Source organism: Myotis lucifugus, unplaced genomic scaffold, assembly GCF_000147115.1.
Source record: "Myotis lucifugus unplaced genomic scaffold, Myoluc2.0 scaffold_38, whole genome shotgun sequence".
Classification (NCBI taxonomy): Eukaryota; Metazoa; Chordata; class Mammalia; order Chiroptera; family Vespertilionidae; genus Myotis; species Myotis lucifugus.
This window is the reverse complement of record NW_005871086.1, coordinates 1,116,420-1,130,154: the sequence shown is the minus strand read 5'-3', so window position 1 is coordinate 1,130,154 and position 13,735 is coordinate 1,116,420. Positions and strand designations below refer to the sequence as shown.

Below are 13,735 nucleotides of genomic sequence, written 5' to 3'. Positions count from 1 at the left end.
AAAGGATATATGAGTAGGGTGAAATTATGACAGGGGGTAAAAAGAATAGGGAAAATCTAAAGCTGGAGTAGGGTAAGAGAAACAGGACAACAAAAGGGAAAAAGTGGGGAAGAGGGTTTTAGCACAGAGGCAAAATTGAGGTAGAGAGAAATGTTGCTAAAGGGACGATGAAAATAGAATGGAGAACAATAGTCCCAAAATAAAATAAAGACAAAATAAAATGACACTTTAAAAAATGGTAAAATGGTAGCAGTAATAATACTAGTTAAAAATAAAAATGTAGTAATTGAAAGGGTAAAATCAGGTGATGGGGAAAGAAAAAAACAAGAAAAAAAGAAAAAAAGGAAAAAATGTTTTCTTAGTTAAAAGGTGAAAAAGTAATTTAAAAATAAATAAAAATAAAAATGTTCAGTAATGCAGGTGCTTCAGATCCTCTACTCTTCTTTTTGGCATGCCTGGAATTCAGGAGAATGTTGAATTTCCCTCTGATACACTGTTCCTCCGTGTTGTAAGCCACAGTCCTGGTTTTAAGGCAGGCCGTATTGGATCCCCTTATAGCCTTATCTGTATTTACAGAAGAGTCAGTTCGTGGCTCTGCCTCTGGGTGGCAGTGTGTCTGGATTGACCTCCGAGGCTATAAGTTCTCTCTGACCAGGAGTTCTCTATTGTACCTGAACCAGCTCCGCCCAGAGCTGGTTCCCCAGGCGCCACTTCCCAGGCTCCCCAAAAACGGTCTTCCCCTACAAACTCCGCTAGCGACCCCAACTGGGCAATCACATGCACTGGGATCAACAATCAAACTCACAGATTTAAGAGGAAGTGTGTAAACAAGAGCCGGGAAGCTGTTCGAGCTCGCAGGGCTCCACCTTCCAGAACTGCGCGGAGTCTCTGCGCGCGCTCTGGCCCCTGGCACCAAGTAATGGGCCACCTATAAGAATCTGAGGTTGCCTCTTTGCATCCAGTCCAACTATGGGCTTATTTATAGTCTTACCTTCTGCCAGCAGCCCTGCAGGAGCCCTCCCCACTTGCGGGTCACGCTGGCCTCTATGGGCGCGGATTTTGGGGGGCGCCGATTTCCCCCGCACACGCGAGCTCGTTCCTCGCTCCAACCTGAATTGCAAATCGCACCTTTGGGGGAAGTCTAACCTTTCCGTGGAGGGAAGCCGGTCTCCTCTGCGTTCATGTAGTCGCGCTGCTTGAGAGCCCCATCAGTTCATGAAATTTATTATATTCCACAAATGAGTTAGATCATGTGATATTTATCTTTCTCTGACTGGCTAATTTCAATTAGCATAGTGCTCTCCTGGTCTATCCATGCTGTTCCAAATGGTAAGAGTTCATTCTTTTTTACAGCAGTGTGTAGATGTACCACAGATTTTTTAATCCACCTATCTGCTGATGGGCACTTAGGTTGTTTCCAAATCTTAGCTGTTGTAAATTGTGCTGCTTTGAACATAGGGGTGCATATATCCTTTCTGATTGGTGTTTTTGGTTTCTTGGGATATAGTCCTAGAAGCGGGATTACTCGGTCAAATGAGAGTTACATTTTTAACTTTTTGAGGAAACTTTATACTGTCTTCCACAGTGGCTCTACCAGTCTGCAATCCCACCAGCAGTGCATGAGGGTTCCTTTTTCTCCACATTCTCACCAGCACTTCTCATTTATTGATTTGTTGATGATAGCCATTCTGACAGGTGTGAGATGGTACCTCACTGTTGTTTTGATTTGCATCTCTCAGATGATTAATGACTTTGAGCACTTTTTCTTATGCCTTTTGGCCTTCTGTATATCCACTTTAGAAAAGTTTCTATTTAGTTTCCATTTTTTGATTGGATTGTTTATCTTCCTTTTGTTAAGATGTATGAGTTCCCTATAAATTTTGGAGATTAAACCCTTGTTGGATATTACATTGGCAAATATGTTCTCCCATGCAGTGAGCTTTCTTGTTGTTTTATTGGTGGTTTCTTTTGTTTTTCAGAAGCTTTTTATTTTGATATAGTTGCATTTGTTTATTTTCTCCTTAGTTTCCATTGCCTTAGGAGCTGTATTGGTAAAGATATTTCTACAGCATATATTTGATATTTTACTGCCTATGGATTCTTCTAGGATTTTTATGGTTTCCTGTCTTACATTCAGTGCTTTATCCATTTTGAGTTTATTTTTGAGTATGGTGTAAGTTGGTGGTCTAGTTTCATTTCTTTGTATGCATCTGCCCAATTCTCCCAACACCATTTATTGAAGAGACTTTCTTAACTCTATTGTATGCTCTTGCCTCCTTTGTCAAATATTAATTGAGTATAATGGCTTGGGTCGACTTCTAGGTCTCTATTCTATTCCATTGGTCTACTAGCACAAGAACATAGTAACAGGCAGTTTTGAGAACAGTGGCTTTGTAATATAGGTTGATATCTGGTGTTGTGATCCCTCCAAATTTGTTCTTCTTTCTTAGGATTGCTGTGGCTATTCAGGGTCTTTTTTTAATTCCATATGAATTTTTGGAGAATTTGTTTTAGGTCTGTGAAATATGCCATTGGTATTTCAATGGGGATTGCATCCATAGGTTCTTTGGGTAGTATGGACATTTTAATTATGTTGATTCTATCAATCCATGAACACAGTATATTCTTCCATTTGTTTATGTCTTCCTTTACCTCTTTTTTCAACATCCTGTAATTTTCTGAGTACAGGTCTTTTGCCTCCATTGTTAAGTTTATTTCTAGGTATCTTAATTTTTTCATTGCAATGGTAAATGGGATTGTTCTTTTAGTTTCTTTCTGTGAGTTCATTATTGGTGTATAAAAAAGCCGTAGATTTCTGGGTGTTAATTTTGTAAACTGCTACATTGCCAAATTCATTTATGAAGTCTAGTAGTTCTTTGATGGAGTCTTTAGAGTCTTCTATGTACAATATCATGTCATCTGTGAATAAGTACAGTTTTACTTCTTCTTTTCCAATTTGGATGCCTTTTGTTTCTTCTTCTTCTTTGATCGCTATGGCTAGCACTTTCAGTATTATGTTGAACAGGAGTGGTGAAAGTGGCATCCCTTTCTTGTTCCTGTTTCGGGGGAAAATGGTTTTAGTTTTTGCTCATTGAGTATGATGTTGATTGTAGGTTTGTCATATAAGGCTTTTATTACGTTGAAGTATGATCCCTCAATTTCCACTTTGCTGAGAGTTCAGTTTTGTTTTTTTTTTCAAGAAAGGGTGTTGGGCCCTAGATGGTTTGGCTCAGTGGATAGAGCATCAGCCTGAGGACTGAAAAGTCCCAGGTTCAGTTCTGGTCAAGGGCACATGCCTTGTTTGAGGCTCATTATCCAGTGTGGGATTTGCAGGAGGCAGCTAATCAAGGATTCTCTCTCAACATTGATGTTTCTATCTCTCTCTACCTCTCCCTTCCTCTCTGAAATAAAAAATATATTTAAAAAAATAAAAAGAAAGAGAGGGTGTTGGATTTTTGTCAGATGCTTTTTCTACATCAGTTGATATGATTATGTGATTTTTGTCTCTCAATTTGTTTATGTGATGTAGCATGTTTATTGATTTGCTGATATAACAGCTTTGCATCTCCAGAATAAATCCCACTTGGTCATGGTACATGATCTTTCTAATGTAATGCTACATCTGATTTGCTAGAATTTTGTTTAGGATTTTAGCATCTAGCTTCATCAGGGATTTTGGCCTGTAATTCTCTTTCTTTGTAGTGTCTTTATCTACTTTTGGGATTACGGTAATGCTGGCTTCATAGAAAGAGCTTGGAAGTGTTCCTTCCTGTTGAATGTTTGGGAATAGTCTGAGGAGGGTAGGTTTTAGTTCTCCTTTGAATGTTTGGTAAAACTCTCCTGTGAAGATATCTGGCCCAGGGCTTTTGTTTGCTGGAAGTTTTTTTTTTTTTATTACTGCCTCAATTTCCTCCATAGTTATCAGCCTATTCAGACTATTTTATTCTACCTGATTGAGTTTTGGAAACTTGTATTTTTCTAGGAATATGTCCATTTCTTCAAGGTTGCCCAGTTCCTTGGAGTAGAGTTGTTCATAGTATTTTTTATAATCCTTTGTATTTTTGTGGGGTTGCTTGTTACTTCACCTCTTTCATTTCTCATTTTGTTTGTATCCCCTCTCTTTGCTTCTTAGTGAGCTTAGCAAAATGTTCTTCAATCTTGTTTATCCTTTCAAACAGCCAGCTCTCGGTTTTATTGATCTTTCGTGGGGTTTTTTTTTTATCTTTATGTCATTTATTTTCAACTCTGATCTTTATTATTTCCTTCTTTCTGCTCTCTCTGGGCTTTTCTTCTTGCTCTCTTTCTAATTTTTTAAGTTGTAGAGTTAAATAATGCATTACCTGTGAATGACCCACATCCAGAGTGGTTCAGGGTTCAGGTTCTGGAGGAGGGCCATGCACAAATGACAGAGAAGAGACAAAAAATAAAATTTAGAAATTGGGGAGCCAGGCAAGAGCCCAATGCAAGAGGGAGGACTGCACTTGTTCTCAGGCCTTGCCATCCTTTTATTTAGTTTGGGATACACCTATAGGCCTTAGGCAGGCAAATTTTCAGTTAACAGACAGACTATCTTATCAGTAAGTATTTACATGACTATCTGGTGGGGAAGTTGCTTCAGCTACCATTGTCTCGACTAAACAGTCAGTGCATAGCTCTGACCTTTGCCAGGGCTCAAGGTTCACCAGCATTCTGGGCTCGTTCACCAGCATTCTGGGCTCCTTGTCCACACCTCTCTACTAGTGAAGACAATGGGCAGCTTCCCACATTTACCAGTTTTTCTTGTTTGTTTGTTTGTTTGGTTTGTTTTGTTTTTAGGTAAGCCTGTACTGCTACGAACCTCCCTCTCAGGACTGCTTTCACTGTGCCCCATAGATTTTGGATTGTTGTGTTTTCATTCATTTGTTTCCAGGATATTTTTTATTTCCTCTCTGATCTCTTTCATAACCCAATCATTGTTAATAATATGCTATTTAGCTGCCAAGTGTTTGATTTCTTAAATTGTTTTTATTGTAGTTGATTTCGAATTTTATGCCATTGTGATCTGAGAAGATGCCTGATATAATTTAAATCTTCTTGAACTTGTAGAGTCTTAGCCTGTGTCCTAATATGTGGTCTATCTTTGAAAATGTTCCATGTGCACTTGAGAAGAATGTATATTCCATAGTGTTGGGGTGAAATGTCCTGAAGATGTCAATTAAGTCCTTCTGACCTAGTGAGTCTTTTAGGATTTCTGTTTCTTTGTTGATTTTTTTGTCTAGAAGATTTATCCAGTGATGTCAATGGGGTATTAAAGTCCCCACTATAATTATATTGCTTTCACTCTCTCCCTTGATATCTACCAGAAGGTGTGTTTTTTAATGTGTTTGTGTGCTCCTGCAGTGAGTATATATATGTTTATCTGAGTTATATCCTCTTGTTGTATCTATCCAATTAGTATCATGAAGTGGCCTTCCTTATCTCTTGTTATGGCCTTCACTTTGAGGTCTATTTTGTCAGATATAAGTATTGCTACTCCAAATTTTTGTTCATTTCCGTTTGCATGAAAAATATTTTATCATCCCTTTACTTTCAGTTTGTGTGAGTCCCATGTTTTGAGGTGGGTCTCTTGTTGACAGCACATATATGGGTCATATTTTTTTTATCCATTCTGACACCCTATGACTTTTGATTGGAGCATGTAATCCATTTACATTTAAGGTTATTATTGATATGTTCTTGTTTGTAGCCATTTTTATTCTTTATGCCCTTGTTCCTTCTTCCCTTTCTATTTCTTCTTTTTACAACAGTCCCGTTAGCATTTTTTGCACTGCTGGCTTGGTAGTGATAAACTCCCTCAGCATTTTTTTTAAATTTTTTTTTGGTCTGCAAAGCTCCTGATTTCCCCTTCAATTTTGATTTATGGTCTTGATGGATAGAGTATTCTTGGATTCAGTTCCTTGCTTTGCATCACTTTGTATACTTCATTCCATTCCCTTCTGGCCTGATGTGTTTCTGTTGAGAAATCATTAGATCACCTAATGAGAGATCCCTGTGGGTAACTCTCTTGCAGCCCTTAAGATTCTCTCTTCATTGTTATCATTTGCCATTGTAATTATGAAGGGTCTTTTTGGGTTCATCTTGTTTGGACTCTGTGTTTATGTGACTATTTTCTTCCACAAATCAGGGAAGTTTTCTGTCATTATTTCTTCAAGCAGGTTTTCTAATCTTTGCTCCTCTTCTTGTCCTTCTGGCACCCCTGTCATATGGATGTTACTTCATTTCATGTTGTCCCAAAGCTTCCTTAAGCTCTCCTCCTGCTTTCTAGTTATTTTTTTTCTCTAATTGCTGTTCAGATTGGGTGTGTGTTTCTACCCTGTCTTCTAACTTGCTAATTCAGTCCTCTGCTTCTTCTAGTGTACTGTTGAAACCTCCCATTGTGTTTTTTTTTATTATTTCTATATCATTCTTCATTTCTCCTTGATTCTTACATATGTTGGTAATTTTCTCATCCAGCAGGTTTAGGACGTTTATTCTGAATTCTTTCTCTGACATATTGCTTGCCTCCCTTTCATTTAGTTCCTTTTCTGGTGATTCCTTCTTTTCTTTCCTTTGGGGGTTGTTTCATTGTCTCCCCATTTTTGCTGTCTCTTTCTGGCACTGGGCTCCCTTCTTGGAGTCCAAGAGGTTGAAGCCCTTAGCGATTCAATGATCCACGGCTCCCTAGACCAGAGGCTGGGTCCGCCTTGAGTTTCACACTGTTATTGTATCTGCTCTGAGTTGTACCCTCTTTTTTCCCAGTTTTGGTACCTCAGTTATCCACTTCAGATTCTCGGGATCGGTGGGTGCACATACAGTTCCTCTGGTGTGTTACTCCTTATGAGGGCCCAGAGCCCTCGGGCATGCAAATTACTGTGTGGCCCTGGCACCCAAGGCAGGATTGCACCCTAGGGCCTTCTAGCAGCATACATGCAGCGTCGTCCTGTGGCCTGTGCCTGGGCACACCAGGTCACACTGGCAGCTCTGACCAAGGCCAAGGGTAGGGTGTGTGCAGGATGACAGCTCTGTCATGCTGGGGATGGAGCCCAAAGGCTATTTCTATGCTGGGGGCAGAGAACACACTGGTCTTCCACTCTGTACTGGGATGGGGGATCGGGCAGGAATGGGATTCTTTTGGATTTGGCTCTGGCAAGGGGGTACAGCTTGGGAAGTATCTCTGGCTGCACTGACTGCAGACATCTGGATTGTGCAGCATGACGCTTCACTGCTCCCTGCTGGGGCATGGTGGTGGTTACATTCTGGTTATAGTTGCAAGTGGCTCCCTACATAGGTCTGAAGGTGGTATCCAAGGTCGGTCTGGGTGTTGGTGTGGCTGAACTCCTGGCACCCATTGCTGCCTTCTACAAGATGGTGTGGGTTCTCATCCACCACAAGGCCAATGAGTCCAGGAGCCAAGGCGTGGGTCACCCAGAGTTTATGGCTGAAGCTGTGCACTTTCCAGAAAGGGTGTGCACCCTGAGACTCACTGAGGTGGCCAGGTGCTGAGTCGCACGGAGTCTGCAGCTGAAGCTGGGCTTGGCAGGAGGGGCACACACTCTGAGGTCACAGGAGCCTGTGGTGAGGGACACTGGAGTCCTGGAGTCTGGGTCTGCAGATGAGCTATCAGGTCTTTGGCCAGAGTAGCTGCAGGGTTTGGAATGATGTTTGAGGACAGTCTGAGTGGTGGTGAGGCTGGACTCCTAGTCACAGTAGGTCTCCCCTTAAAGACAGCATGATTTCTGTGCCAGAGCTGGCCACCTCAGAAGTGCTTGCAGCAGTAACAAAAGCTCCCCATCCAGGACAGCCCAGTCTTCCATGCCCTGAGACTCCTTCAGGATCTAACTCTACCTCAGTCACATATACACACACCATACCCGTCCACACACTCCCCTTTTACTTCTTCACTCACTCACACTCTCTCCCTCACTGCTGTCTTGGGGCCGCCATCCTTCAGTCCCCCACCTACCTTGTGTTCTTTAGCCATCTGTATTACTGAATGACTCCAACCTTAAAACAATTAGAGAAAAGGTTAATATTTCAATTAGGTGACTGCACACCTACCTGGAACTCAGGCCTCAATGACCAACCAATGAATGTAGCTTGGTCATTATGTATCGATGGAAGCTCCTCAGCTTTGCAGTTTTTTGGTGTACCTGGGGATGAGTGGATACTTGGGACATAATGACCTATACCAATCAAACTCACAAGAGGTTAGTGTTAACCCAATAGTTCTTCATCAATTATCAATTCACATATGGAGAATACTGATTGTTTTTCTCACTTGATAAATGCTATTTCAAAATGTAGTAGCATATTTCTAGGTGACATTTTCTGATTAGTGAGTTTTCACAAATACCTCATTTAAAAAACTCTTTAAACGTTGCTTTTATTGAAAACCCTGGCAGATGATGTGGACCAGCAACAAACTACCAACATTGTAGAAGAGCCCCTGGATCTTATCAGGCTTAGCCTGTATGCATGAATTTATGTGAAAATGAGACATGACAGAGAGCTTTGAGGTAGATTACTTGTTTATGATCAGCATTTAAATATGATATTGGGAGATGTGTAAGGAATTTCAGATTGAAATTTAACTAGCCTCTCCAGGGCTAAGAAATAAAGTGACATAGTTGCCAGACGTTGCCTGCAATACCTATAAATTTGGGTAAATTCTTCAAGTTCAAGGTCCCAAAACATTCTTAAGGTTTTTGGGTTGTTTGTTTGTTTGTTTTTTGTTGTTGTTTTGCCATCTCCCAGGAAAGCAACCTTCATTTCTTACCTGGAAAGACTGCTGTGAACCATATAAGCAAGATTCCAAGCTACTTTCTCATAGAGCTTTTATTGGCTTCCAAAGTCTATCTTAATACCTTAAAGCTTTTGGGTGACATCCAAGTCTATGTATGTCTCAAACATGATATTCTAGTCAAAGTCTTCATTAATCAAATCAGTTTCCAATTGAGTCCTGTTATTAAACGATTCTTATTAAATTTATGCAAACAATTATATTGCCATGAAAATAATAGTACTCATTAAGAGTTTTCAATCCTAGAGGGATAAGGTAGAAAGAAAAATGCCCCATGTTGGGCTCCATTAATGCCAGGGGTCTTGATCCAGCATCTGGAAGGGTTCAGGAATCTGGAGAAAGGCTGTGTGTAACTTAATAAAGAGTCCAGAGACTAAACATAATTTTGACAGGCATATTGGGAGAAAACCAATATGGTGGCATAGGTAAACACCAGAAATTGCTGCCTTGTACAACCACTTCAAAAATACAACTAAAAGACAAACAGACATCATCCAGAACCACAGGAAGGCTGGCTGAGTGGAAATTCTACAACTACAAGGAAAGAGAAAAGCACACTGAGACTCAGACGAGGTGCAGAAGTAAAGTGCAGAGGTACGGAGGCACACGTGGAAAGAGCTGGCAACTGAGGATGCAGTTGTCTTTTTCAATCATTAGGGAGTCTCAAGCTCCTGACTGCTCTGAATTCCAGTTCCAGGCAAGTCTCTGGGGACCCAGACTCATACGGGGAGAAACTGGACTGTCTGGAAGCGGGTGGGACTTGAGTGTGGCTTTCTCTCAGAGGTGCTTGCAGCGATTACTATGAGACATGGAGACCCGGGGCCTCTTAGGTAAGGACTGAGGATCAGCCATAGCAGTTTGCTCTGCCCTGTTGATTCCCTGAGAACCAGCCCCACCCAAGCTGTGCGCAGAGGCTTTTGCATAGGAGTGACCTATCCCTTTGCAATCTAAAATTACCTACCAAACTGTAGCTGGGTCAGAGAGACCCAGAACTTCCAAAAGAAGGCCCAAGGCCCCACAGCAGCTTGCATTGCTTCACAGCTGGGCCTCATCTGGGCACCTCCAAATACCAAACAAAGAAGAAGAATCTGCAGATCTCTCCATAGCTCCTGCTGGGTAGTCTCAGACAGAGGCTAAATTACCACCTCCTTAGAGATCCAAGAGCCAGTGTAGCCAGTGGTCAGAGCGGGACCATCCAGATTACAACTGCTCATATCCATAAGGGACACACTCAAGGGGAAGACTCAATGAGCACCAAAGCCCCACTGAAGCAAGTCTTGCCCCATAAGGGTGTCTCCAGCACACAAGTTCTCCCACTGTAAGCACAGCTGATTCTCACAGCCAATTGGCCTGGAGGTCAATTCCTCCCAATGATACCTACAACAATCAAGGCTTAACTACAACAAGACTGTGCACACAGCCCACAAAGGGGTGCACCAAGAGTGTACACCTCAGGTACTTGAGGAGGCTGAGCCACTGGGCCCTATAGGACACCTAGCACACGAAGCCACTCTATCAACACAGGAACCAGCCAAAATGCGGAGACAAATGGCCCCCTGGTGCTTACCACAGGCTGTGTGCTTACACTGACTGTACAGAAATAGGAGGCAGAGTAACTCACCCCATATACACCTCAGCTCAGGCTCTTTGCCTGGTCTGTATTGTGAAGGGGGAGACATTAAAAAAATAAAGAAAGAAACAGGTCACAAATGACAGAAATGGAAGAAAGCAAACTACTGGTCATAGAGTTCAAAACCACACTTATAAGGTTTTTCAAGAATTTTCTAGAAACCACCAATAAATTTAGTTAGATCCTCAATAAAACTAGTGAGACCCTCAAGGATATGAAAAAGGACCAACTAGAAATTAAGCATACACTGACTGAAATAAAGAATATTATGCAGAGTTCCAACAGCAAACTAGAGGATTGCAAGAATCAAGTCAAATATTTGAAATACAAAGAAGCAAAAAACACCCAACCTTAAAAACAAAAAGGAAAAATAATTCAAAAATATGAAGATAGTGTAAGGAGCCTCTGGGACAACTTCAAGCTCACCAACATCTGAATTATGGGGGTTCCAGAAGAAGAGAGAGAGCAAGATATTGAAAACCTATTTGAAGAAATAATGACAGAAAACTTTCTCTACCTGGTGAAAGAATCGACTTACAAGTCCAGGAAGTGCAGAGAACCCCAAACAAAAGGAATCCAAAGAGGACCACACCAAGACACATCATAATTAAAATGCCAAGAGCAAAAGACAAAGAGAGAATCTTAAAAGCAGCAAGAGAAAAGCAGTTAGTTACCTACAAGGGAGTACCCATACGACTGTCAGCTGATTTCTCAACAGAAACTATGCAGGCCAGAAGGGAGTGACAAGAAATATTCAAAGTGATGAATAGCAAGAACCTATAACCAAGATTACTTTGACCAGCAAAGCTATCATTCAGAATTGAAGGTCTGATAAAAAACTTCACAGATAAAAAAAAAAAAAAGCTAAAGGATTTCATCACCACCAAACCAGTATTATATGAAATGATGAAAGGTATTCTTTAAGAAGAGGAAGAAGAAGAAAAAGGTGAAGATAAAAATAATGAACAACAAATACATATCTATCAACAAGTGAATCTAAAATTCTAGTGAATAAATAATCTGATGAACAGTATAAACTGGTGAATATAATAGAATCAGGGGCATAGAAAGGGAGTGGACAATTCTTGGGGGGAAAGGGGAATGGGGGACGCGGGAAGAGACTGGAAAAAAATGGTACACCTATGGATGAAGACAGTGCGGGTGTGGGGGGGTGGTAAGGGCAGAGGGTGGGGTGGGAACTGGGTGGAGGGGAGCTATGGGAGGAAAAAGAGGAACAACTGTAATAATCTGAACAATAAAGATTTAATTTTAAAAGAAGAAAGGCATATTGGGGAGTCAGAGAAGACTTAGCTAAAGGAACTAAGTTCTTGTCTCAGGACCCCTTGCTTTTTATTAACACAAATTGTCCTTAAGGCAGCGGTTTTCAATCTGTGGGTCGCGACCCCTTTGGCAGTCAATGACCCTTTCACAGGGGTTGTCTAAGACCATCCTGCATATTAGATATTTACGTTACAATTCATAGCAGTAGCAACATTACAGTTATGAAGTAGCAACGAAAATAATTTTATGGTTGGGTCACAACATGAGGAACTGTATTTAAAGGGCCAGAAGGTTGAGAACCACTGTCCTAAGGCAAGGCAGATATACAAATGAAAGGGTAGGGTTTTGTATACAGAGTCCATTGTCAGATTGGAGCAAATGCCTTCGGCTGTTCAGGTGTTTGGCCAGTGGGAGGCAATAACATGTAGATTAAGATGCCTATAGCTCTCTGGCAGCAGTCATTTTAATGCATCCTTTTTCAGGTTTGGGGAAATGCCCTCAGCCATCTCCAGATGATTCAACCCTGCTGACATGCTGGAACTGGCTTCCGGCAGGGGGAGAAATGTTTAAATTTCAGCAATATTTCAAACAAAAAGTTATTATAAAAATTACAATAGTTTTCAGTTCATTCAGTCCCCTAATCAATTCTTGTTTATCCTAACATTCTGCCAACATTTTATGAATCCAGTTTACTTAGAGTTCTATGAATCTTCATCAATTTTAAAGGTATGACCTGAAAATTTAGTCTCAGGAACTCTATTTTGGAATAAATCAGAGTTCTTTTCATGGATATTTCTCAAGATAAAATATATTTCTAAAATCATCAGAGTAAAACAATGATTTCTGCAAATGACAAAAAACTTAAAATGATAGGGCTATAGATCTGATTATAATTCAATTAACAAAGAACAGCTTTTCTGTAACATTTCAAGATAACTATTAGAACATTGTAGACTGTTGGAGATTTTTATATCTTTACAATATCATTTTAGTAACAAGAATATATGTATAAAAATACAACATTTATTTCTTTATTTGATGAAGTTTCTCATGTAATTTAAGTATATCAAATGGCCTAATGAGTTCAAAACTTTTCTAAGGACAGAAAAAACTAACTATTCTAAAATTTTCCTAGTCCCTTTTAGTTTATCTCTTTTTATTAAAAAACTAGAGGCCCGATGCATGAAAATCGTGCAAAAGTAGGCCTTCGCAACCCTGGCTTCATCCAGAAGGTCATCTGGAAGGTCGTCCAGATGGCTGCGCCACTGTTCGGCCGTCCAGTCTACCTAGCATATTAAGCTTTTATTATTATAGATAACCAACTTAGGACAAAACTACTTTCCTTTCTTTTTCTTTAAATGTATAGCTATACCTTATATCATCTATTACCAACAACATACAGTTTTTTTCATATTATTTCAAATTCTTAAACCCCAGAAACCTCAATTTTTAATGATAACTAAAAAGTAAGCAATCAGTATTCTTTAGATTGACAAATTTATGAATGTATTTTATAACTGCTAAAAATATAGTCCCTTTCATTGGAAAATATATTCACAATCTATATATATAAAAGATCAGTGACCAGAACAATGGAATGACCAGAACAACCAGTGGCTAGGAAATGCACTGTGGCAGCCAACTGGCCTGTTTTGGGGCCCTCCCTGCTTGCTGGACCCCCCCACCCCCCAGTTGGCCCCGCCCCTGATTGTCACCCCCTACCCCGATCAGAGGCAGGGCCAGTTAGACAACCATCTATGGCTCTTTCCCCCCACAGACCTGGCCCAATGGACCCCCATCAGGGCAGGGTGACCAGACCCCACCCATTCACGCATTCATGCATCGGGCCTCTAGTGTATCGTATCTAATAAAAGAGAAACATGGTAATTAGCTGTACCTCTGCTACCCTTCCCATTGGCTAATCAGGGCGATATGCAAATTAACTGCCAGCCAAGATGGCGGCCGGCAGCCAGGCAGCTTGAAGCGAACATGAGGCTTGCTTGCTT

At 40.7% G+C, this 13,735-nt stretch overlaps 1 non-coding gene across 1 annotated transcript; it reads left to right on the top strand.

The window, feature by feature from the left end:
- The first annotated feature begins 10,368 nt into the window (after positions 1-10,368).
- Positions 10,369-10,499, top strand: LOC111825751. The gene has a single exon (XR_002828942.1). It is a non-coding gene; the product is annotated as a small nucleolar RNA SNORA51 (small nucleolar RNA).
- The last annotated feature ends 3,236 nt before the right edge of the window (positions 10,500-13,735 follow it).